The sequence below is a fragment of the Lissotriton vulgaris genome, chromosome 1_1 (assembly GCF_964263255.1).
Source record: "Lissotriton vulgaris chromosome 1_1, aLisVul1.2, whole genome shotgun sequence".
Lineage (NCBI taxonomy): Eukaryota > Metazoa > Chordata > Amphibia > Caudata > Salamandridae > Lissotriton > Lissotriton vulgaris.
Genome location: NC_141685.1, coordinates 1,952,515,799 through 1,952,542,459, shown reverse-complemented (window position 1 = coordinate 1,952,542,459; position 26,661 = coordinate 1,952,515,799). Strand labels below are relative to the sequence as shown.

The 26,661-nt window shown below is 43.9% G+C and overlaps 1 protein-coding gene across 1 annotated transcript in view; it reads left to right on the top strand.

Moving 5' to 3' along the window:
- The first annotated feature begins 522 nt into the window (after nt 1-522).
- Nucleotides 523-26,661, top strand: part of SLC6A15 (solute carrier family 6 member 15) — a 314,347-nt gene continuing 288,208 nt past the window's right edge. Inside the window, exon 1 of the mRNA XM_086919649.1 lies at nt 523-649. The gene's annotated coding sequence lies outside the window, so the exon portion shown is untranslated. The remainder of the gene's footprint in view (nt 650-26,661) is intronic.

Sequence of the window (26,661 nt, the reverse complement as noted above, 5' to 3'; positions counted from 1 at the left end):
TTTGGCGCTGAATCATTGGTACTTCCCTCATACGGATCATACCACGAGGTGTTCATTGAATTCTCTCAACTAGACGAACCCAATAGCCCCCGGAAATTAAGCGCCTATGCTACCCGACGACGCTCTGTGCATGGTATGGTCTTCTGTTTCCGTGTACAAAGGGCAGTGTTCTTAATCATTTAAGCCACCACCGGCGGGATCATAGGGGATGACGGTGAGACGCCAGTGTTCTAGGTACCAGAGCCGGATTAGTCTGCTGACTAGTAGACTTTAGCATACGGTTCAGCGCGAGGGGTGGGACTGAAGCATCTACAGCCATTAAGCGTTAAGATCCTCGTTTTTAATGCCTCTTATATAGCTCATGGTTTTGGTCCGAAATGTCAGCGTCAGTGTTACTTTCTTTAAGCAAGTTTATATTGTGCCGCAGCAATCCTGGTCCTTGACGTTTTTTCACAAAACCCCCCTCACGTTAGCATGGTTTGGCCCATTCTCGGACCTGCCTTAGGATGCTGAGAAATGTGATGCGAGCCACCTCTGCCGCTCTGGCTTAACTGAAGCCACACGACGTCGATTGCCCTGAACGGCAGCAATTTGTTCAAACTTCCCAGCATAAGGATGCTACAGCGGTAGAATGCGCTCGTCAAGCACTGTAAGTACACAGCGCATTTCGGGGGAGGAGGAGAGGGTTGTAGGTTAACCTGAGGGCAATAAGGCATCTTTTACTACTAACTTGTGTGTATGTACGCTTGGTAGGGCAACGTTTATTGAAGAGCGGATCGATCATTATAGAGCCTAATTGTGTATGTTATGCCTTTCTCGGATGTTAAATATGTTATTTGCAAACACACGTTAAATGTATAAAAATACATTTAAATGGTTTGCACAGTATGTGTTTATCATATATTGAATGTATTTTATGTTCGTTTTACACTAAAATGTTTTTCTGCCAGACAGAAAAAAAATCCACCGTGCTACATACACAACCTTATCTATTCCATTGTTACTTTTACTCCTGTCTGCATGAGCACTTATTTGTCCGCTCGAGGACCAGAATCGTATCCCGGCCTGGCACCGGAGGGGCGGTGGGGGTATTTTGCTCCCACTTCATCTTGTAAAGTTGCAATCCTTCTTATCTGCACCGCAATACAGGTTCAGTCAAGTGTACAATGCCTGACCTCGCGCGCTGCTGTTTCAGTTGAATAATGAGTGAAAACACTGCTGTTTGGTTTTTTTTTTTTTTCAATTGCGGAGGCTTGTTTTATGGAGCTAGACTTTTAGAATCCACTCATCGGAGCGGCTTCAATTATTTGCCTTTTGATGTTAATAACTTACTGTGTGAGGGGAAGTGTTTGGAGTATTTTAGGAAGGCCGCAAAGAACAGAATATTAACAGCGAAGGAAATTGAGTAAATACCTCAGGGTCCCATAAACTTGGGTTAAAAAGATGAAAGCACAAAGGGGCAGCATCATACGAGGTAGTCAGAGTCTTGTGGTGAAGAGTCCGACTGTCAATTACACATTAAAAAAAATCTCTTACGCCAAATAATTTGGCAACAATGACAATTTAGATATTACATCTCTTATGGCTTACTTAGTTGATCGCAAACATTGCATTTAAAAGTATCGTATGGGGTAAATGCACGTGTTGCAGAGATCATTGTGTACGCAAGAAACTTCAGGGTATAGCCGCAGTAAGATATTTGTAGTGGTTAATGCACTTGCCGAGGAGACCACTCTGCAGGTTGTAATCAGACGCTTTATTCATGTATTTATCAGGAAATAGCATAGAAGCTGCTACAATTCACTGTGAATAACCTGTAGGTTACGGGTTGATATTTAATGTAGGTAGCTTAGAGGGTTACTGCTTTTGTTTCAGAGATCCTGGCTGCCTGCAGGTAACAAGTTGCAATCCTTTGTTATATAGCTGATTGAACTTAGTGAACTATGAACTGGCATCAAAGAGCCACATGTTTACTGGCTTACGTTTAGAACCTTCCATTTTGCTCAATCTTTTGTTATTCTAAGGTGGGTTAAACAGTATCCCTTTGAGTAGTAATAAGCAGTGCTATATAAATGGTTGTTAGTGTAATTATTGAAATAGACTGATATATCTGCCCTTCTTACAGTGTATCCAGGACCCAGATGTACAAAGCTTTTTTGAGGTCGCAAATGGCCCGATTTGCAAACTTTGTGACTGCAAAAAAAAGCCTTTTTCAGTGTACAAAAGTCAAATTACAATTCAGTAACAAGTTACTGAATTACAATTTGTGTTTCTGACCCAATTCTGATATTCGGTATTTGGAAGGGGCATGTTTAGGGCATCCCTTCCAAATACTCAATCACAGTTGTTAGACCTGTCAGCCTTAGGATGGTCTTCCTCAAAACATTTTGCCTTCCTCCTCCTGATTTTGCTGAATCCGTTTTTTTGGCCTGAGGACTCTGCACACTTTACCACTGCTAACTAGTGTTAAAGTGGTTGTGCTCCCTCCTCTGAACATGGTTTTGGCTTATCCACAATTGGCATAGTTAATTTACTTGTCAGTCTCTAGTAAGGTGGTATTACATTTACCCAGGGTATGTTAAATAAATGCTACTAATGTGCCTGCAGCACTCATTGTGCCACTCACTTAAGTAGCCTTTCAAACCTGTCTCAGAACTGCCATTGCAGCCTGTGTGTGTAGTTTAAAACTGACACTTCGACCTGTCAAACTAAACCTTTTGCCAGGTCTACACCTTCCTTTTCAATACTAATAAGCGATCCTTAGGGTCGACCCTAACAGCTCAGAAATCAGGGTACAGTGTATTACTAAAATTGGACATGTGGTTTTAAGGTTTATATGTCCTGGTAGTGAAAAACTCTTAACTTCCTTTCTCACTACAGCAAGGCCTACAGCTCCCATAAAATAATATTGGGTTACCTTATTGCAGTTAATAAGTGATAACGTTCAGTTGGGAGTAGGTATGAATGTCAAGGTTAGTCTCTAAAGAACCGCAATTGAAAACCTTTTGTGGTAAAGTTGGATTGTAAGTCACAATTATGAAAAGGCCAATTTTAGAAGGGACGAGGGAGGACCGGTGAGCTGAAAGAGATTCATACAAATATTTTTAAAGCAACAAGGACAGATCCTACAGAAGTTAGAGTGCCTCAAGGAATTCTGGAATAGACACATACAGAAGGATCAAGTGATAACTTGAGAGAAACCGTGTCACAAAAAAACAGCCCACCAGTAGCTGAAATGGATTTACCAAGACCACTAAGTCAAAGTCCTGAGGAGAACCCCCAAGTAGGACAGTGTTCGAAACACGTTGGCTTGTGCTCATGGGATAAACAGCTGGGTGTGCAACAAGGGAATACCTACATCTCTTTGTCCCCATAAAGATAACACTCTTTGAAACAATTATTCCTTGAGCGTTACACACAGGCAGGACAAGAGGCAGGAGCCTTTCTGGTTATATTTGAGTGTCTGCCAGGTGTATTTGTAAATCAAGGACTGGTTACTTGTACTTGTATTGTTTATATACTGTTCTATGTATTGTATTTGGAACTGTGTGTTGCATTTTTTGGTGTGACATTACTAGTTACTGTAGGACTTGGCCTCTTTGGTTAAAGTTCCCTAAGCTTTATGCTTCCCCCCTATCCCGTTTTCCTGACCTAGAATAGCCAATTTAGATGCTGTTGGTACTCTGCCACTGTTGATCAGTGTCAAAGTACCAGAGTTCCCTGTTTAAAATGTAATGGTTGGCCATGATTGGTATGTTTGCCTTACTAGTAAAAGTCCTAGTGATGTGCACTGTGTGGCCAAGGGCTAGTAATGCAAGGACGAGCAGAAAAGGGAACACATGCCTTCAGTGTAGGACCTTCGCTCAGAATGCGAAGTTAGCATGTTGTCCTGACAAGTGCAACCACTTGTCAGGCCTGAATTTCCCTTCTAAGTAGAAACACATTGGGCACCCTTGTGGCAGGTCCCAGGTAACCCCTGGGCAGGGTGCAGTGTAGGTAAAAGGCAGAACATATTCTGAGGTGTGTGCTATGTTCTGACAGTGAAAAACTTTCCATTTCGTTTTTCACTGCTGAAAGGCCACCCTGCCCACAGGACAGAATAGGGGAGGCTGGGTGTTGTGTTTGTTAGCCTAGTTTCCTGTCAGTTTATAATGGAGTGGTGAAGTTTAGTATGAATGAACGCACAATGTCATAACACACCTTTCTGTGAAGGTGGTTTTGTCACTGTGTGTTCTTAAAGCACTCTTTTAGAAAGTGGCTGAGTTTTTGTGCTCTGAGCACTTCCGTGTGTCTCTGCAATGTGGATTGTCTGCCTGGAACTGAAAGGTGAGAGGAGCTGGGAGATTTCTTGACCCAGCGAGGGGTTGAGATGGCACCAGGCTGTCCTGCATCGGGAGAGTAGGGGGAGGAGAAGCCCGGGAGGTGAAAAGGCCTGGGCTGGTGTTCTAAACCAATTGACCCAACTCCCGCTGAGTGATTAAGGATTCAGACCCCCAGTATCAAAGGGAGAAAGGTGACACTGGGAGAGAGACACCCAGAACTGATTTAGGGAGAGGTCAGGGACCCCTGAGCACATAGGAGCTTCAAAGACATTAAGGGGTATAATTAGGAGAGCTGAAACCCCTGAAAATGGGAATGAAACAGATATGGATTGAGACTGTAAAGGCTTGGACCCATTCTGTGGTCAAGAGGAACCTCTGCTAAAGAAGGAGCAACTGAAGAGACTGCTGTGGACAGACCAATCCTTGCTTTGTGATCTGGGGCTGGTCTGCACTTTGCTGTTTGAACTAAAGGAGAGGCTGTTGGGACTGTGCTTGGAGGTGCTGGGTCCCCCTGCTTGAAGAAGACTGTGCTTTGTGATGTGTCTTGTAACCCCTAAGGGCCAGTGGTAAGCTGTCTCCCTGTTTGGAAACACAGGATCATAAAAGTTCCTGGAGAAGTCCCAAGCAACGCGGTGTGCGCATGCTTTTGTAGCTTGAGACCGTCAGAAGTTGTGCCGCGTGACCGTGGGCACACAGGAGTAGGCAAGGCTCGGCTCGGACAAGCAGGGTGCGTGTTGTGGTGCAGCCCTGGTGTTGATGACGAGTGCCTGGGCCTTGTGTGCACCAAAGGAAGAAGCGAGACTTGGACGCGCTTGGTTATGTTATGTTATGTTATGTTATTTGTTCTTTTGTATAGCGCAACGGTTACTCAAAAAGAGTGTCCCGGCGTTTTGGGTAAGGAGAACAGATTTCAGAATAACACAACACAGATAAAAGAGGTTAAAAAGCAAACAGAAAAAAAGCGGAACTACTGGCAGACCTATTGGGAAAACAGCCAGGTTTTGAGACCTCTTCTAAAGTTAAGGAGAGTAGACGCCCCCCGCAAAGGGAGCGGTAATGAATTCCACATCTGTGGGGCCAACAGACTGAAAGAGCGGCCCCCGAGGCGAGCCCTCTTCACACGCGGAACAGCCGCCAAAAGTAGAGATTCTGACCTCAACGCGCGGGTCGGGTGGTAAAAGGTCAGTCTCTTTTGGAGATGTTTAGCTCCCACAGCATGGAGCGCCTTGTAGGCCAAGGTCAGAGCCTTAAAGGCGATCCGTTTGCGGATGGGTAGCCAGTGTAACGTCACCAACGTTGGTGCATGTCATAGTGCAGCCAGGGCATTGGTGAGGAACGACTGGACATTGTGTTCACCAGTGGACGAAGTGAGTCTCTGAGGCGCTGGGTTTGTGTTGTGGTATCCTGGAGCACCTGGGCCTTGTAGGCACCAAAAGAAGAAATGAGTTTTGGACGTGCTGGGTGTGTGTTGTGGTGCAGCCAGGGCATTGGTGAGGAGCTCCTGGACATTGTGTGCACCAGGAGAAGAGGTGAGACTCGTACGCGCGGAATGCGTGCCTTGGTGCAGCAGGGCATTGGTGAAGAGCGCCTGGACATCGTGTGGACCGGGAGAAGAGGAGAGACTTGAGCGCACGGTGTGTGTGTCAAAGTGCAACCTGAAGTGCTGGTGAGGAGTGCCAGAGTAGGGGGTGCACCAAATAGTAAGTAAATTCTCCACAGTGCTGAGGGCGGATCTTGGTGTGGACTGAGACCGCCGGAAGGAGGGCCAAGTCATTGGGCCCTCGGAGTCAAGCGCAGCGGTCTGGACCGGCAGCCACGGAAGAGCTGACTCACCGGTCTGAGTCCGCTGCACCCCGTGACAGAGTTCTGGATCAAGGCCCAAGTCGCTGACATCGGGGAGGAGAGTGGGGTCGCGCCTCGCCTAGGTAACGTGGATCAATACCTGGGGTGGGGTGTGGGCCCGAAGGGACACTCTTTCGGCTTCCTGTTTCAGTCAACTGCGCGAGCCGTTGCTTCAGCTTAGATCCTGGCCATTGCTAACCCAAGGAGGGGCAGTGCTGGGGCCAGAGTGGGAAGCAGTACTTTTGTGTCATCATTTGATCCATAACTGGGGCACTGGTAACGTACACGTAAATCTGTCGTATTACACTTTGCATTATTGTTGCTAACGAACTATCGCACTGTCGTTTGACGCCTGACCCATTTGTTCCTGACGAACTACATGCTTGGTTTGCTATGCACTGTGTTATATTCCCCTTTCATATTACCTGATTGTAACGTGCGCATTGCATTGTTTTCTCAGTGCACAGTATTTGAGTATAACGGTATAACGTGGCGCAGTGCATTATTTCTTCATTGCACCATACAGGATTGTAGCATGACGCATTGCTTTGTTTTCTCCTGGTACAGGTCATGCTGGTGGTGATACACATTGCATTATTCCTTTAATTACAAAGTACATGACTGTGGCGCTACATATGGCATTGTTTCTCTGTTGCACAGTATAAGAGAATATCGTTCTGCATTGCAGTATTTGTTTCCTTTTGCATCGGGTGTGATTGCAACAACACGACTGGCCTAACCTTTTGGAAACCGTTAGAAATAAGCCTGACTGTTGGTTAGAAATGGTTGTTGGGATTAGAACCTACCAACCCACCGGAAAGAATACTACCCATTCTTATATGTTGATTTTGTATTGAGTGGTCGTATCGTATAATTACTTATATAAAGATTATACTCATTTTATCAAAACTCGTGTGGAGTCTATTTGTGTTGACAACATGGGGTTACTGTGAGTGCGGTTGCACATACTGAACACTCATGCCTTGGAGATAAGCCTGGCTGATCGTGCCAAGCTACTAAGGGGGTGAGCAGAGCTATCTCAGATGGTGTCCTTACTTAGCCTAACGTTGAAGCTAGGGGTCGGGGACGCCCTCCTCCAGCATTTGGAGGCGGCGGTAAGCGATAAGGACCGCCACTTCCAACAGTTACTGTTTTGAATGTTTAATATTTCTTTGAAAAATATGTTTTGCCTGACAAGATGACATGAGAATAATGGCCCAATCTTGTTTGAAAAAAGTACAAAAAGAAGTAAAATAAAAAGACACAGGCTTTAGAACAAAGCACTGAAGTGCTATGATTAATTAAAAAGTGATCTATCCTGACACTGTGTTTGTTAGTACAGTTTAAGAGTGGTCTAGTCCAGATAGTGCACAGAACCAAGCCTTCCATGTTCATAAACATTTAGAAGGTTGGCATTTTCATGTACCAACCATGTGGTACCTGTATCCTGGATCACATGTCAAGGTATAGCTGGCAGTTGGTCTTTTTGTATTCCCAAAAAATTCCCCCAAAAATGTATTTCTTTGTTTGATTAATTACAATCTTACAAAAAAATTGCTAAAAATGTCATCAAATATAAAACTTTTAAAAATACTAAATATATGATTATCATATCTTATACTTGCTAAAATTCAATACACAATAATTTTTAGAATACAATGGATAAATAGTTCAAATATTATTCCTTTTTTTTTTCAACCGCACACAAAAAATTTACAAATGCAGAATTCATGAATATGTCTTTAGAGTTGAGGCATACTATCAGTGCTTGCCTACATGTCCTTACTCCACGATCATTAAATAATCTCTTAAGAATAATTTTCCTTTTAGTTTCTAATTCAGGGCAAAGACATAATAAATGTATAATGTTATCTTGTCCGGATTTACATAACCTACATTGAGTATTCTCTTCTGTGTTCTTCCATGTAGGTAAATGATATAAACCCGGCAATACGCCTAAACGTGCTTTGATAAAGATATGTTTGCTTTTCTGCGACCATGATGTTTCAAGATATTCTTGGACCTTTTTTTTTTTTACATAAATCCATTAATAATTGGCCATGCATGTTTTCTTATTACAAATATATCATTATCTTTTATTCTTTTATCAGCGACAGATGATTAGTAAGTTTGTTAATTGTTTTTTTAAAACTTTCCTGGGAAATTGTATTCTCCCAAATCGGTATTACATCAAATTCTTCCAGCGCTTTATTTAAAGAAGGCCTTGCCTGCAGTTTCCTATTATCTTTGACTTCTTGCCATAATAGCTGAGACATTTGGTTTTCTTGATCGTTTTTTATTCGATTCCACACGTTAAGAGCTTGTCCCTCTTATGCATCTAGCTAGTTATTTAACCCAAATTCCAGGCTCACCTGCGCTTGTGAGGCGCTGTTCGGCAGGCAAAATATATTTTTATACGTTTTTGCAACCGCATTATTATTAATCTCTGCATCTTTCCCATTTAATACCTCACAACCATATGTCAGGATAAGTAATAATTTTGCCGAAATAACCTTTAGTAATGGGCGATAAGACAAGTCACTTATTGTTTTTTGTAAAATCCTAAATGCTGCAACCGAAGTATTTGTTTTTCTGATCATATCCTTTTTTTGCGGAAGAAAATTTTCACTGTCATTAAATATAACTCCAAGATACCGGTAGGAGTCAACGTGTTCTAATTGCGTTAATTCCAACATCCATTTATATTTATTTTTAAATCTTGGATTTTTTAAAACCACCATTAATTTGGTCTTTGCTTCATTTATTACCATATAATTTTCTTTTGCGTATGTTGATATACGATCAATTAACCATTGCAAACCAAGAGATCTGCTAAAAATAAATATAAAAAGGATGGGGCAAGGACGCACCCTTTTTTTAATCCTCCAGTCGTAGGTATTTCCCTGGTTAGCGTCTGACCAACCCCAATCCTCACCCTGATCCAAGTATCATTGTACAAAAGTTGAATCATTTTTAATAGAGAGTCTGTAATTTCTTGATCTTTGAGTTTCTTCCACAGACAGCGTCTATTCACACAACCGAAAGCCGATTTAAAATCAACAAAACAAAAATACAAAGGCTGTTTTGCTAAAATTGCTTTATCCATTAATATCGAAAGTAATAATATGTGTGTGGAAGTTCCTAGACCTTTGATGAACCCTGATTGACTCGGGGGCAATATCCGTTTGTCCTTTACCCAGTCTTTTAAACTTGATAATAAAAGCCCTGCAAACAGTTTTGCATCAGTATTTTGGAGGGTAATCAAACGATAGTTCTCTGGTAACTGGCAATTTCCTTTTTTAAAGATAGGCGATATTAATGACCCTCTCCAAGAATTTGGAATCAAACCAGTTTGTAGGACTTCGTTGAAAACCTTTGTTAGATATATGGACCAAAAGTCTGTCTCTTCTTTGTAGAGAACAAACGGGATTCCATTGGGTCCTGGTGCCCCGTCTTTTTCTTTCTTTATTCATTTAGCAACTTGTGCTTTTGAAATACAGAATTCAATATCACATTCTAGGTCTGCTTTAACCATCCTTGTCTGCTTGCGTTCCTGAAGGTTTTCTTTGGAAACAGGGTTTATGAGCTTTATAAGAAATGCAAACCATTCATCTTCAGTTAATTCGTATGCTACCACAGATTTATTAGGTCTGGCTAGACCATTATTCATTTTCCAGAACTCCCTTGAGTTTGCTTGATTACTAGCGTAGAAGAATTTTGTCCACAATTCCTGCCGGGCTTTATTTTTTTAATTTCAAATTACTTTGCTCAAATTATGATTGATATTTTTAAATTTTAATTGTATTTCTTCATTGTTTGGGAACGTAATTAGCTGTTTCCTAAGTCTGTTACGGGTCCGTCTGATTTTTCTTACCGTATATGGGAGATTGATGTTCATATCCCTTTTTTCCGTTTGAGTCATTTGTTTTTTATGTACTCGAGTAACTGTATCATAAGGTTTAACTATTTTGTGTGTAAAGTTTCCCAATTGCTTAATTACAGACCTCGTGGTGTTATCTTGAAAAAATTCTTTGATTAGTTCTTGTGCTTTTTCCTTCATATCATCCATATTATTTGTTTTCCATAAAAGTTTTCTATAATTAATGGTACAGGTCTGACCTTGTGTTGTCTAATACTTTTGATGTTTCAAACATGCCAATTTTATATTGATTATATGTTGACTATGGTTGCTATCCAGCACCTTCCTTACATGGTAGGAAATAATATTGTTAAAAATATTTAGATACCATTGTATAGTCTATTTGTGACTTAAACTTGTGTGACTGAAATGTCCAAGCTGGTGGAATATCTGATGCAAATCTACCGTTTAATATTCATAGTCCCCATGCTTCCACGTCCATCAAATAGTTTCTCCCCATTAGAGTTTGCTTAGCATTACTTATGGGATCCAGCATTTTTTCTGGGATTGCCCATTGCTGATTTTGAGACTGTATAAATTCGTCCCGTATGAAGTGTATCAGTAAATTTATATTAAAATCCCCTGTTACAATAAAATCTGCAAACAGTTCTTACATTATTTGCTCCAATAAGAAGGTAGTAAGAGCAGCACACATATCTTTCCTTGAAGTGTGATTTGGTAGAATAAATATATTGATTAACATTAGAGTTTTTGATTTTTTTCCTCGCTTGTTACATATTTCAACTTTACCACTTGAAAGTTAGAATTATTCATAACTAATTTCTCATGTTCAACTTTAAGGTCAATCAGTACAAATATTGCTAGGCCCTGACAGGTACTACCACATTTAAGCTGTTTAATTTCAGGCTCAAAGTATCCTTTGTATCCTTGTAGTATAAAAGGGTCCATTGCCAATGTTTCTTGCAATAATATAATTTGAAAGAGATTTGATAGTGTAACTAATTGGGCATTTATTATCTTTTTGCATAAACCATTTATGTTCCATGAGCATACTCCTTTTGTTAAAATGTCCATATTCAATTCTTCTGTTTTATCTTGTAATGTATTCTGTCATTTTTCTTTGTTACCATGTAATGCTGTCAGAATCCATTTTTCATTTATTCCTGTTACTTTTTCGACTTTTATTTCATTCTTAGACTTTTCCTCATCGCAGCATATTTTCCTCAGGGGATTTTTTAATATAGAAAAGACTAAGTCGTCTTTTATCCCTTTTACCCTTCTCATTGGACTTTCTTCTTTTATAAGTGGAGTTGGATAAACCTTTGGGGCTGGTTGACTGATTGTTATCCCCCAGCTATGAAAAGGTTCTTGTTCCTGCATGATTTGGTCCGCTATAGAATGAGTATCTACAGATTAGAGTGTTATTGGTTGACTACCTTCGTGGTTTTGCAAAAAACCTTAACATTCAATATCTTCCATTCAATATCTTCCATTGTCAATTTTTCTAGTGATGGTACTGATTTCAACAGCCAAAGGATATTTCCTCTATTCAAAATATCATGGTTGCCACATGAGTCGTATAATGGAGTAAGAATCATTTGGGCAGACCTTTTAGAAAACAATGCTTCTCTCTTCCTATACTGAGAATTTTGGTGTTCCTTATATATAAATTGTGTATCTTAACCACTTCTTACAATAACTAGGTCATCTCATTTTGGTTTATGCCTCGTATCCACAATCATTTCTTTCGATATCATAGAGTTATTCTTAGTTTCCTCTATTGAATGTTTTTGCGCAACTAGGTTATCTTTTTGTTGTGTCAAGTTCCAGTCTACTCTTTGTGCATTATTTTAGTCTTGGTGAATTGTTCTCTGAAGTACTGGACCAATATACCTTTGTTCTTCATTTTTGCTAGTTAGTGAGATTTTAGGTTCAAGGGGAGTTACGGATTTCGTATTTTTAATCGGGTCGCTTTGAATATCACAAGTAGATTCCTTTGTTATTACACAGCCATTCCTTTTTAGGCTATATATTTTTTCTTTATCTTGGACTTTCTTCCCCTCCAGTTCTAATATGCCAGCTATTCAATCAGTATTATTCATTAATATAATTGAATTTATCGGGAGAGGGTTTTGGTCGGCAGGGTGTTTCCTGGGTTTTATAAATATATCATAATATTTTCAGTTTGTTATAAATATTTTTGCAGGTTGACTCCCAGATAGATCTCTATCTTGTTTTCCTATTGAAATTTTCCTTTTTTTCCCTCTACTTTTGTCACATCAGTTGGTGTTTCTAGTATGTTTTGACTGCGTTTTCTTTTTTTGCCATATTTCTTGCTTTACATAATTTTTTCCTTTTGTCTCTTTGTTGTTTTAAAGGCTATTAGATCTTCATTATCCTCTCTTTCTTTATTCAACTGTTCTGGGAAATCAAGCAGTATTTCTTTACTTGTTAACTTACTTGTTTCTTGTTTTGTGCTCTGCAGTATTTCTAAGTTTAGTTCAGTCAAGATATTAGACTCTATTATGTCACCAGTTTGCTCAATTTTTCCCTCTTCTGCAGAAGCAGATGGATTTTCGTCAGAATAACATATCTCTTCTTTTTGGTCTTCATGTTTTTTGTGCACAATCAGGTAGATGCATCAAGGATTTTTGCGAGTGCATGCGGGGCAAATCGCAAAATTCGTCCGTTTGCGCCCGCAAAAATGGCATTTGAGATGCATCAAGGGTTCATGCACTCGCAATTTAAGAATTTGCAAATAATTGCGAGTTCTCAAATTGCGATTGCATTTAAGGAATCGTAATTTGCGATTCCTTAAATGCAATGCATGAACCATTCCAAGATTGCGAATTCGCAATCTGGGGTCGCTATTTACCGCGAATCCAAACTACGTGGTAAATAGCAAAAACTTAGTTGTATATTACACACACACATGTCCTTGGGAAATGTGTGTGTGCAACACCAGTGAACATTATCATTTCAGGGGTGCAACAGGGTGTCCTTTGGACACCCTGGCACCCTTGAAATTGCGGCACATTTGCGACATAGGAATGAATGGAAAAGCCATTCCTTATTTGCGATTAGCAATTAGCGAATCGCAAATAAGGAATCAGTAGGAATCGCAAATAACATTGCGATTCCTACATGCATTCCGTTTTGCGAGTCTTTAATAGCGAATCCTTAAAATTTGCTATTAAGGACTTGCAAAACATAACTTTGATGCATCTGGGGGAATGTCTTTAACATCTTTTAGTATGGAGTTCACTACATCAGGAATAGTTGATAGTTTATTTATTATAATTTATGGGTGAACATGTACAATCGAAATAATTTGATTCTGCTTCTTTTTGAGCTTTGTTATTAAGGAGTTTAACTCAGCTAATTTACGATCGATTCCGGCGACTGAATTGACCATAACTCCAAGTATTTCAATTTTAGCATCTATTTTATTCGACTGATATGTCAGTGCTACCAGCGTTAGTGTTGATATTTGATAAAATATATCCCATATAGATTGTAGGTTGTGATTATCCTCATTTTTAGTATTTTTTTCGATGTGTATTTCCCTGTTACTAATGGGAGTTTTAGTGTAAGCCTGATGAATTTCTTGGTTTCCTAATTGGATTTTTGATTTAACCATATGATCGTATTTACCGCTGTATTCAGTTTTAGATATCACTTGATCATTGCTTTCCATATTTGTTTCCTTAATAAGTGTTGTTTTTAACTGGTTAGCAGTATCACCATCTTGATTTTCATAACACAATTCCATATTTATTTCTCCACTCTTTCTTATTGACATTATTGTTCCCATTGCAGAGTTAATCATACCAGTAATTTGGTTTTGCGTTCCTTGTACAAATGTGACTGCATTATTTACGGTTTGCTCGTGATCTAGTGATTTGTTATGTGATGTGTAATCATTAGCTGATTCACTTTTTTCCCGTATTTCAACCCTAACTTCTAATGGTAACGGAACCCCTGGAGTCATTGATCTCGTAGGTTTATCGACATGTGACAGGTCATTCGTTGGTATTTTCATCCCATTCCTAACCATATCTCTTTCCTCCGTTTGGGTTAGCAAACCTGGCTTTAGTAATTCAGATTGCACTCTTTGCTCAATTATTTGTCCCTCTAGATCCTTAATATGTATTGCTCTCACAGTTGCACTCCCTCTCTAAGCCAACTGCTATTACCTTTCCTTCCAAGTGGTAATTGGCTTTTTTGTATTGCTCCCAGACAATGAGACAAAGTGGAATACGTGTTGGCAGGATGGGCTATTTGTCAGGATGAGGGGAGAGTTCACTTTGCAGATCACAAAGGCTCTTCCTAAGCGCAATCACAAAGGGTTTCACATTAGTCTTTTGTGCCCCTAGACAAGATGGGGCCAGGGCAGGGAAGTAGAACATTTTAGTCACTTCTGTAGAGGTAGGACTTTCATAGTTTTTCCCACTTCAAAGCAGGCACCAAGAATAAATAAAGGACACTAAGATATAACTCTTCAGTGCACTTCTGGAGCTGTGGAAGACTGAGAAGAAGGACTGCTCTGCTGCAAGGACTACTGCTCTGCTACTTTGCTGCCCTGTTTTAAAAAAAGTACAGCTGCACAGTGGATATGCAGTCTTTAAGTAAATAATCACATCTGACAGGTGGTGTAGGGACAAAGTTAATTAATTTTGCCACAGACATAATGGATTTTTGCACCCATTTAATAATAGCAGGCACACAGAAAATGGAAAAGTGGATTGGAGTTGATATTCGTCTGAAATATGACAGTTCTGTCTCATGGACAACACTTGACAAGCTATATATGTTGATTTATGTACCAAGTAATGTCATATAGAGATGCAGCTGTATCAGTTATTGCATACTGGCACTTTAGAGGTGGCGCCCTGTTTAGCCTGATACCAGATCAGCTCTGCTGCATTGAAATCCCCTTTTCTGAAGCATTATTGTCTCCCCTGGTATGCCAGTAGCTAAGTCAGAACTCATTACAAATGCCAATTGAGAGATAGTAGTGTTGTCTAAAGTTTGACACTGTAATTCCTGTGGAACCTGAGTGATAAGGTCAGGTCTGTAATTATCCTGTCAAGTAAAAGATAGCCCTACTTCATAACTGATCCAGAGTCTACAAAGTACATGTGGCACGAGCGATAGTTCTTTTGTCAAATTTTAAATGTGTGCAATTTATTATCCAAGTTTTATCACTAATATTAGCACATCTTTAGGGAATGCTGAAATAGGACCAGTCAATTAGAATGGGTAACATGCTCGCACTGGCTACTACTGATTGGATGAATCCGAATCAATCAAGCAATCGAATAGTATTTGTAAATTGCTGCTTATCACCCCGTGGAGTATGCAGGTGTTGTGCTGCTGGTGTCAGTCAAAGAGCCAGGTCTTAAGTCCTTTCCCGAAGAGGTTGAGTGAGGGTAAAGTGTGCAGGTGGAGGGTGTTCCAGGCTTTTACGGCAAGGTGAGAAAAGGAGAGTCCTCCGTTGCGGCTACAGTGGATGCATGTTGCCTGTGCGAGGTGTGGGGAGCGCAGATTTCTGGGGGGTGTTAGTTCATGTAGTGTGGCCCAATATTGTGGAGGGCTTTGTAGGTGTGGGTCAGGAGTGGAGCTTGAGCTGGCACCTCTTGTGAATGGGAAGCCAGTGGAGGCCTTTGAGGTGTTGGGTGAGGTGTTTTCTCTTGGGCAGGTTGAGGATCAGTCTGGCTGCTGTGTTCGGTATGGTCTACAATCTTTGCATGAGTTTGGAGGTTGTGCCAGCATAGAGTGTATTGCCATTGTCGAATCGGTTGGTGATGAGGGCCTGCATCACAGTTTTCCTGGTGCTAGTGGGGAGCCATCTGAAGATGTTTCAGTTCATCGAGATGGTGTTGAAGCAGGCTGATGCAACGGTGTTGACATGGCATCGCATGGAGAGTTCGCTGTTTAGTATGATGCTGAGGTTGGGTGCGTGGTCTTTCGGCGTAGGAGTGGGTCCAAGCTCTGTCGACCAAAGGGTGGTGTGTCTGCTGAAGATCAGGACTTCCGTCTTGCCTGTATTTCGCTTGGGGCAGTTGTTTTTCAGCCATGTCAATACATTCTTCATGCAATTGTGGAAGTCGGTCTTTGTCTGGGTGGGGTTCGCTGATAGTGAGTGGACAAGTTGGGTGTCATCGGGGTGATAGATGATGTTGATGTTGTGTGCTCTGACAATGTTTGTAAGCGATGTCATATAGATGTTGAAGAGACTGGGGCTGAGAATTGAGCCTTGGGGTACTCCGCAGATGGTAGTAATTGGGGTGCGAGGTGAAGGGGGCAGGCAGACTTTCTGGGTGCATCCTGTGAGGAAGGACACCATCCATCTGACCACGTTGTTTGTGACTCTGATTTGGTGAAGTTCCTGGATGAGCATGTGGTGGGAGATGGTGTCGAAAGCTGGGGAGAGGTCCAGGAGGATTAGGGTGACCGTTTCTCCTCTGTTGAGTAGGGCTCAGATGTTGTCTGTTGCTGCAATGAGGGTTGTCTTGGTGCTGTGGTTGGCTCTGAAGCCTGTTTGGGTTGGGTCCAGTAGATTGCTTCTTTCTGGATGTTTGGTGAGTTGGGTGTTGATGGCTCCAGGACTTTGGAGGGGAATGGGAAGAGGGTGAGCTGACTGTAGTTCTGTGGATCTTTGGGGTCCACAGATAGTTTCTTTTCTTGAGTAGGGGTCTGACCTCCCCATGCTTCCTTGTGTTGGGGAGTGTTGATGCGGTTATGGAGGTGTTGAGGATGGAGGTGAGGTGGTGGCTGATCTGGTTGCTTCCGAGGTTGAAGAGCCATAGGGGGCAGGGGTTGGTAGGAGCCCCTGAGTGGATTGATTTAATCAGGGTAGTGGTTGTCGGTGTGCAGAGTTGTTCCCTCGAGGTGAGCAGGTGGTTGGTGGTTGACTGGTTGCCTAGGATGTCGGACGGCTGGGGTTTGCAGTTTGTGCAGATGATTGCTATCTTCTTGTGGATGTGGTCAGCCTGGGAGTTGCAGAGTTCTTTAGAGGGAGGGATCGCGTTTTCTGTGGCTGAGGGGCAGGAGAATTCTCTGACAATGTGAAGAGTTCCTTGGTTCAGTTGGTGCTGGTTTCAATGCGGCTTGCAAAGGCCATTTTTGTGGCTTTGAGCTGGCGGTGATAGTTGTTGAGTTTGGTTTTGTAGGCTGCTTGTTTGATGGTGTTCTTGCTGGTCTGCCACGTTCTTTCTCATTGTTTGCATTTGTGTTTGCTGTGTCGAGTTCTGGTGGGTACCAGCTGGCTTGTTTCGTCAGTCTGTGTGTCTTGGATGGCTTTGAGGGGATGACTTGGTTGGCAGCGTTGGTGATCCAGGTGTTGAAATTCTCTACTGTTTGGTTCAGATTGGCCGTGATGTTTAGCTGGGTGGTGCTGAGGGCATCTTTCCATTGTTGGTGAGTTACTGAGGTCCAGCTGAAGTAAGCAACTGTTAGCATGGCTATTTCTGGTAGGCTAAGGCTGACGCCAAAGCCAGGCAGAAACCACCATTCAAGTCAGGGCAAGGGAGTCACACGCCAAGATAACCCCTGCTCACCCCCTGGTAGCTTGGCACGAGCAGTAAGGCTAAACTCGGAGGCAATGTGTAAAGCATTTGCGCTAGCACACAACAGCAACAACATACTAGGCACACCACAAAAGGAACTCCACACAAGGTTATTATAAAATAACTTATGTATTGTAACACATCAGATAGTATCACACAAAATACATGGTGCCAACTGGCGCGGGCAATATTCACAAGGGATTATTTACAGGACAGGGCCACATGGGCCACTGTCAGAATCAGCGCTTAGTAGAAATTAGAATATAGGATATAAAATCACTTCTAGAACTTAGAATAAGTATAGCACAAAATAACAGTTATAAATCACATCCAGTAACTACTGGGAACATGTACCAGGACCTCACTAGGACCACATGTACTAAAAAGAACAACCACCTAAGAATAAAATACATTTAGGGGTAGAAACAAGAACACATTACCCATGATGCATGACACCCATTCAGAGGAGTAATAAAGGAAAAACACATGATGCCTAAAAACATTCAGAGGTGTAAGACAAGGGAAACACATGATGCATAAACCTACACATTCAGCGGTGTTCAGAACAAAGCACATGATGCAATAAAATACATTCAGAGGTGAAGCGCAAGAAGACACATGATGCCTAAAACATTCAGAGGGTCAGCGCAGGGAAAAGGAAGACACATGATGCCTAAAAACATTCAGAGGTGCCAGAACAATACAATAGCGCAAAAACACACAGTAGGCAATTACCACCCTAAACATAGCAGGTGACCACATTGCGCAAAACTCACATTAGCAATTACTATTAAAAACATAGAAATCACATTGCGCAGAAATAAAGTCTCATAACAGCCCCCATCTAATAAAGGGACTAAAGAGCCCTGTGTCCAGAATGTCAGGGCGCGCTGCCATGCAGCGCGAGTCAGAGGTGCGCCACTGGCGCAAAACCTAAACGTAGCAGGTGCCCACTACTTGCTGGGTACCTGAGAACCACACAAGACCTAAACGGTGCAGCTGCCCACTAATTGCTGGGCAGCTGAGAGTCCAAACTGCGACAGGGTCCTCACTGACCCTTAGAACAAAACTGCGCTCAATCGTTGGAGCCACACAGGCTCTTACACCACACTGCGCAGAACGTTGGAGCCACACAGGCTCTGGAACTATGTGTCCCCAGGGGCCCTCTAGGAAAGGTCAATGGCCCCCTAAATCACGCTGGAGCCTCAGGGGCTCTGAAAACGACAATGGTGCTTTCACTGGCACTAGAACGACACAAGCCCAGGAGGGGACGGGCATCGACAATATGCCCCGAGGTGTCCCGGGAGCCATCTAGGCTCCTTAAACAAATATGGCCTGCGTTGGAGCCACACGGGGCTCAAAAAGAAAACATGCCCCACTGTTGGAGCTCCTCTCGGGGAACTCGGTTTCCTATGCCCCCAAGAGCCTCTCAGGCTCAAGAAACACTAATGAGGGCTGGGAGCCACGAAGGCTCTGGCAACATTTTCCTCGTAGCGGTGGGGCGGCCCGCTGCCATCCGGGCCGCCCTAAAGGTACTCCATCCTGCGCCCGTCCTCCCGCACCAGCAGAAGCCTCAAGGACCCCTCCCAGCCCTGTCTACTCACCGGGTTGTCTTCGGCTTTACCGGGGCTCCTCCGGGCAGGCACCGGCACCTTCTGTGTTCGCGGTGGGGGCAGGCACCGGCAATGTGCCTCGCACCCCCTCCGCTTTTTTTCTCATGCCGCTCGGCTTCCTTCTCTTCCCGGGGCTCCCTCCAGATCACGGAAGCCCCGTGTGGCCATCACTCCTCTCGCCTCTTCTCCCGGCCGCACTTCCTCTCTCTCGGGCTGCGGGGGAGGGACTTCCGGCCGGCCGCGCTGCAATTGGCCGGCTGGCCAACCACTCCTGGGTCGTCGCGGGCAGCGTGGCGGCCCGTTTCAGGCACTTGTAGGCTGGGGGCTAATTAATCGAGGGGTGGGCTCCTTCGAGTTCAATTAAAAGAAATATAAAAAAAGCGGCTCGGGCACCCGCCATGTTTTAAAATTAAATCCAAAGACGCAGGGTGGCACCTGCATAATAAAACTTCAGCAGGCATAAAAAGGAGGGGGGAATCCCTACGAGGGGGATTCCCTTGGGAAGGTCTGCAGCGCGGCGCTGCTCAGCACTCAGGCTCCCCCATCAGCTGGGAACATCACCAGCATCCATAAAGCGCTCCTCCTGGCAATACAGTGCTCTGCTGCAGGGGAAATAAAATCCTACCAGGTACTTACAGAGAAACGGTCCACAAAGATAAAAGGGGGAATCCTGGATCTCAGAAAGATGGAGAGCAAGCAGCTCCCAAGGAAAAGTCCTCCAGCATTCAGGGATCCAGGGGCTGGGCAGGGCCCAAGGATTCCCCTTGGCCCAAGCAGCAGCACGCCCCTGGCAGATTCAAGTCCAAAAACAAGAACCAATCGGAAGGGGACACAGCCCCTTCTTAAACAGAGAAAAGTCTTTGAAGTCTTTGTGCAGGCAGTGTGAGAACCAGCTAGAACTGGTTATAGGGAACTCTCTTCAGTGTCAGGGACAGAGGTGACAGTCGCCCAGCGGGAGGTGGAGCCAGCATTGTGGTCAGGCAGGCACAGCCCTAGTCACTCCCAGGTGCCATCTCCTTCCACTTCCCTGGCAGCAGATGCAGCCTTTCATCCACGGGCTGACTCAGACAACCTCCTGGGGCTCCCCAGACCCCGTCATCCTCAAACCAGACAGTCAATCCACAAGCAGGCCCACGCACTCCTGGACCAGGCTCACCAGCCAATCACACACCAGACACAAATTACACAAATATACCAACTTCTAAAAGTGGCACTTCTAGACTAGACACAGTCATGCTGCATATACCATTACGCAGCATTCAATCTCACGAGTTCGCACATATCAAACTCGCCCCTGCACTCCCCACATATCAGGAACTACCATGGGCATACATATTCCCCATTCATTCCTATGGGAGGGCAGGTCACTCACCACACATACACAGAGAGCTCAAGCACTTTACACTGTACCACGGTGAAAAAGTGCGCAGAGGCCTAAAATCACCACCACCAGGTTCCAGAAACAGGCTAGGAAAAAGCAAAAAAGTCTCGGGGTGAACCTGCCAAAAAGGGCCGGGTCCAACAGGAACACTCTCTCGGATGGAGGTGGTGTGCAGTAGGCGATCAGGGGTAAAATGTATGATGTCGTGGTCCATCCAGGTGAGATCTGATTTGGGGCTGTATCAGATTCAGTTGCTGGATGTGAAGATAGGGCCCAGCGTGTGTCCTGCTATATGTGTGGGGTTCGGTGATGATTTGCTTGATTGATTGATACTCTGCTGCCCTGCTAATCTGCTGCCCTGCTAATCTGCTGCCCTTCTGCCTGAGTGAGAAGGAATTGACCTGCATCTTGATCCCAGGATTACCAGAGAGACTCCAAGGGCTTGTTGGATGGCCTCCTGATTAGAGCTTCAGAGACTAAAAAGGCTCCAACCTCCTCTAACCCTGCACTTGGTCTCTGACTGTTGTGAGTCCTGCTACCCCCAAGACATGCCATCCAAGTCTAGGACCCTTGGAAAGTTGGCCTGAAGGTGCTCTGCCAGCCCAGCTGCTTTCCTATCAGAACTGACACAATATGACACATCCCCGCACAGCTCATTGGAACTGATGATGTGCAACTCATTTAGACACATGACCTTGCATTGCAGCCTCATTGCTCCTCAGAACCACTGCTGCATGACTCATCCCCAATGCAAAACCTTGCATTGCATCCCCTCTGCTCCTTGGAAGTGCTCCTTTGCGAAGCATTTTTTAATCAAGACTTCGCATCACAGCCCCTCAGCTCCTCTGAACCACCACTGCGTGACACATCCACAACATGGGAACTCACAACGCTCCACAATCACGAATTAAGGTACTTTGCTCAGTGGGCCTAGCTTGGTCTCTGTATCCAGCCCGTGCTCCATCATGATTGGCCTGAATTTGTGACTATATCCTGGCCTGGCATGACCATCTAACTACCAGTTGGTGCTTTGTCTTTTTAAGTACTATTTTTATCCGAACCTTTACAATTGCATATCTTTGGTTATACCAATTGGGATTTTGTTGTTTTTGTGTCAAATAATTTATTAAATTGAACTCTATTTTTCAAAATTGGTGTGCTGTAGTGGTATGTATTAATGTTTTGCAACCAAATTCTGGTTGCAAAACAGTAATATTTTACCAACACCTTGAAAGATGTGTTAACCCATTCACAAATGGGAAGGGGTCTTCAAAGCATCCCCATCTCTTTGAAAATGTTCAAATAAATATTTTGCAAGGGCAGGCAGTGGTCCTACTCCTACTCTCAAAAAATAAAATGTAAAAGTTTCATTAAAAAAAAGCATCCCTTTTTCCGTTAAGGAAAACAGGCTGTGTTTAAAAAGAACCTTTTGCTTTATTCTACCTAATTAGTATATATGGGGTAGGTCAATTTGCAACACCATTGGAATCGCAATTTTAAAAAGAATTCTTTAGTACATTAGGAATTGCGATTTGGTAAGAATCACAATTTGGAAATTGCACTTCCTAATTTTAGTACAAAATGGACCCATATCTCCTAGAGATTTGAAAAGTCCGAATATTGCCTCTATAATAATTTATCTCTTAAGCTCCATCTTGCTCCCTGCTAGGATGGGAGTCAAACTAACTGGGCATTAAGTGAAAACTCCCTCACCACCTGCAGGTTTCTGCTAAGGACCAAAGCACACAGTGTGCAAACCCCACTGAAGGTGGGCCCACAGGCACACACAACATATGTCACTGGTGCCAGGCCGGAATTTGAATCCAGTTCAACATCACCTACTAGATCTGTGATCAGACTGGATGTCTCACCATTCCAGGGCTGGCTATTACAATAACTAGTTAATTGTAATCAGGTAAAAAATATATACTAGATTGCTTAGATAAAAATGTGTTACTTCATTATAGTCAGTATCTGGATAAGGAGCCGATACTACCTTTCAGTATGTACCTCAGCATAATCTGAGGTTTATTTATATTTATTAATCAAAAACTGAGACCTTGTTTTATCAGCCTTGAAAGAATGAAGGGATGAATCTGGTAGGGGCAATCAAACCTGCAACTTAATGCAGAGAGTACATTAATTTAATGAACTATTGTAGCTGGTTTACCTACTCCACTTTTTTGTGCAGAGGGTGGACTGATGTTGCTCAACATAAGCTGACATTTCCTTGCCCCAAAATCCACCTTGAGCAATGCAATGCAGTTAATAATATCTTTGGGTAAGAACAATCTGGTGGTACCCATTTTGTGAAACTCGCAAGACTGAAAGACTGAAGGGCACTGCTCAGATTAATACATGTGATGGATAGGCTGCACACAGATCTTTCCAGCGGCCACTCTACCCAGTATTCTTTTTGAGCCATTTTTTTCTGCTGGAAAGCATTTTACCATTAGTAAATTACTGACTGTTCAGGCCTGACCTAACAACGCTGCTGTGCCAGACCTTATGTGATCTACAGAAAAAGAACTTTCAGAAGTACTACGAAGAGAGGGGGTTGTGCTCTGCCCACAGGTTGGTTACACTGAGTACAGCATTTGATTGGGCAGAAGCTGTGTGCTTCCATTGATAAAGAGTGCTTATAGAGCCCTTTATGTCTTGTGGAAAAGTAGAAATTCATTAGTTATAGAGCAAGCCAGTGATCAAGGTTATAAGCCTGAATTGTTTATTATGGAAAGTAGCAATAAAGGAAACTAACAGAGTGGTACTGTCTGTAGTGTTTCAGGGCCTGATTCACAAAGGGCCTTCACACTCGTGGTGGAGGCTCAGCAATCGTGGGGGAGTCTCCGCACTCGAGGGCAGAATATCTGCAATGATCCGGATGGGCAACATGTTGTTTCTAAATGTGATGGCCACACTGGAATTTTATACCAACAATAACCATGTACTATACCTTTGCAACATGATCACCCACTGTTATTTTTAATTGTATGTGTTTTTGCAAGCATATGCTCACCGTATATATATTGGTGGGTTTGTTTGTGTTTGTTTTATTGTTGTGTAAATGGGTGGATGTAAGCATGAGTCGAGTTGTTGGGTGAGTGAGTGCATGAGTGCTAGGATGAGTGATAAAGTGTGTGTAAAATATTTAGCACCTAAACCATTAATGAACGGAAAGGCGTTTTCATGTATAAGCGATACCTGTTGCCATTTTCATAGCTTGTTTCTCTCTGCCACCTGTAGTAACCGAACAGTAAAAGTTGTCTAAATAATTTTCCAAACAGACGCCATGAAATGTAAGGCTGTATCCTGGTTAGGGAGACTGATTATCTCATAAAAAATTAGGCACGAGATGCCCTATCTCAAACATACTATGTGAGAACTATTTGATGCAGTTCGTTGAGAAAGAGTCAGCATCTCTACCATACTTTTTATTTGGGCGTGAAAGTAAAATATTACCCATCATGTTTGATTTCCGTGTCCTTCGCACCAGTGGTTCACCTTTCTGTTTCAAAATAAAATACCTTGGTCCTAGTTGTAATGTGAAAATACATTTACAGAGGCAGAGAAAACATTGGTTCAGTCCCGGAGATGCACCCCTCCAATTTAAGTAATGCTCTTCTCTCAAAACCCCACTCAATGCAACCCTGAAAGTGCCTCCTATTGATGAAGATGATTTTTAAAGATCTTTGCACATTACCAGGTACTCAAACACAGATATACAACGGTGAATAGGATCATTAATTTTCTTCCATGGTTAGATTTTAAAATTTCAAAGCCAATGACTGAGATTAATTCTGCAGGTTCACATTTCTAAACTTGCAAGGTAATGTTCCTTATTAATAATGTCCAGTCTTCTGCTATCGTGTTTATGTCCACAAATGTTGCAAAGAATAATTGTCCTGCACCAGCGGCGTCACTAGGGTTGGTGTCACCCAGTGCGGAACTCATGGTGTCACCCCCTCACAGAGAGGGGGTGACCTCAGGACTCACTCCATTTTTTTTTTTTTTTTTAATATATTTTTATTGCAGAGTTATAAACCACAGGATACAATTAGTCAGCCAGTTCACTCGTGACATCCCCCCGTTCAATAGTAAAACACAGATCGTACACAGCCATTCAGCCCGCATCCCGGAGGCCGGGCGGCATAATACTCCACTCAAGAGGAAAACATCACGGTGCACGTCCCATAGGGACCATGGTTGATATATCGTTTTACGTATCTGCTTTTACCCCCCCACCCTCAACATTGCTCCCGTCAGCCATCCCAGTGGTAATCAGTGGTACCGCCCCTGTCGGGACCTGCCCCAGGTGCTGTATGTCTATCCTGCTTGGCCGCTCCCCCCAGCCATTCCTCACTCCACGCAGTACCCCACCAACCTATTAATTCCAATGTGCCCTGGCGGGCCACCATCCATGTGGCTTCCGACCCACCCCAAACTCCCATTAACCAACCCCCCCAAACCTCCCCCCCCCCCTGGCAACTGCTAAGGTGTATGCCTCGTCCCGACAAGTTGGATGGATCTATTACAGTGCGGGTTATGATACTGTTTGTGTTCGCCCCGCGGTGTCCACCGGCCTAAGTCTCACCGTCCTCATCTTCCACCATAGAATCACGCAAGGCCTGCACCACTAACTCCCATGCACGTGCCGCATCCAATGCCTTCTCATTCCCCATCTTGACGGCCTGCTTCATCCGGAGCACACTCTCGCAGTCAGACCACCGCAGCAATTCATTCTTCCATCTACGCAGTGAGGGTCCCCCCCTGGACTTCCAATGCCACGATATTTCCCTTTGCGCCAATATCAGGCCCAGATCAATGAATTTGCTCGTCACCTTGGTGTGTTTGGTGTGCGGGAACCAGAGCAGCAGGCATGCCGCCATATCGAATTCCACCTCCCTATCAGTCACTTCGTTCAGGAGGTCCCCTACCTCCACCCAGTAGGCCTCCAAGTGCGAGCACCCCCAGAACAAATGGTCCATGTCCGCTCCCAGAGACGAACACCGTGGGCATCGGGCATCCGGTACCTGAAAGTACCGCTGTAATTTCTCAGGGGTTAAGTAGGCCCTATGAAGCACATAGAAATGTACTTGCTGAAAGCGCGCATTTCTCGTGCCCTTCCACGTGTGCCGCAGGATATGGCCCCACGCCGTGTCCGGTATGGGCCGGCCCACACTCTCCTCCCATTTAGACTTGAGCCCCTGGAGCGGTTCCAGTCCCTCATTCAGCATCCTACTATGGAGGCACGTCACAGCTTTGAACGTACCTGCCGCCATTACCACATACTGGCACGCCATAGTCGTTGTCGGTTCCATGAGTCCCCCTTTCCAGTGCTTCTGTATGGCAGCCACCACCGCCGCGTGCAGGAGGAACCCCCCGTCGGGCAGCCCAAACTGGTCCCGGAGCGCTTCGAACGGTGCCAAAGCCCCGTCTATGTATAGGTCGCCTATTACCTGTAGTCCCGCCTCTTCCCAATCCAGCAATGGGGACCAATCTCCCCCGTGCGGCAAGGCCGTCAGCATGCCGATCGGGATCTCCGGAGCATAAGGCCGCGAGGCCTTCGCTCTCCGAAGGCTCCTCTGCCAGCACAGCCGGAGTGTCCGCTCCTCCATAGTGAGGCCCCGCAACTCAAGCCTCTGTTGCATGATAATATAGGACAGTACGTGGCGTTGTATCCCCCGATCCCGGTCCTCCTCTGGACCCCGAAACACCCTAGCCACGTTCTGCGTAAGGACCTGCAACTGCGCCGCTAGATAGTACAGCTCGAAATCGGGCACAGCCATGCCCCCTTCTATCTTGGGGCGAAGTAGCGTGCTCAGGGCCACTCTTCGGCGGCCTTGCCCCCATAGGAAGCCAATAATCATTGACCTCAGGTCTCTGAAGACCCCCTGAGGAATCCAGACAGGCAGCGTCCGGAAATAGTAGAGGAAGCGGGGGAGCGCCACCATTTTTAGAAGTGCGATCCTACCCAGCACCGTCAGCGGGAGGGTCGACCAGAAGGGCAAGCTGCCCCTCAGTGCCCGGACACATCGACCAATGTTGCCCTCCA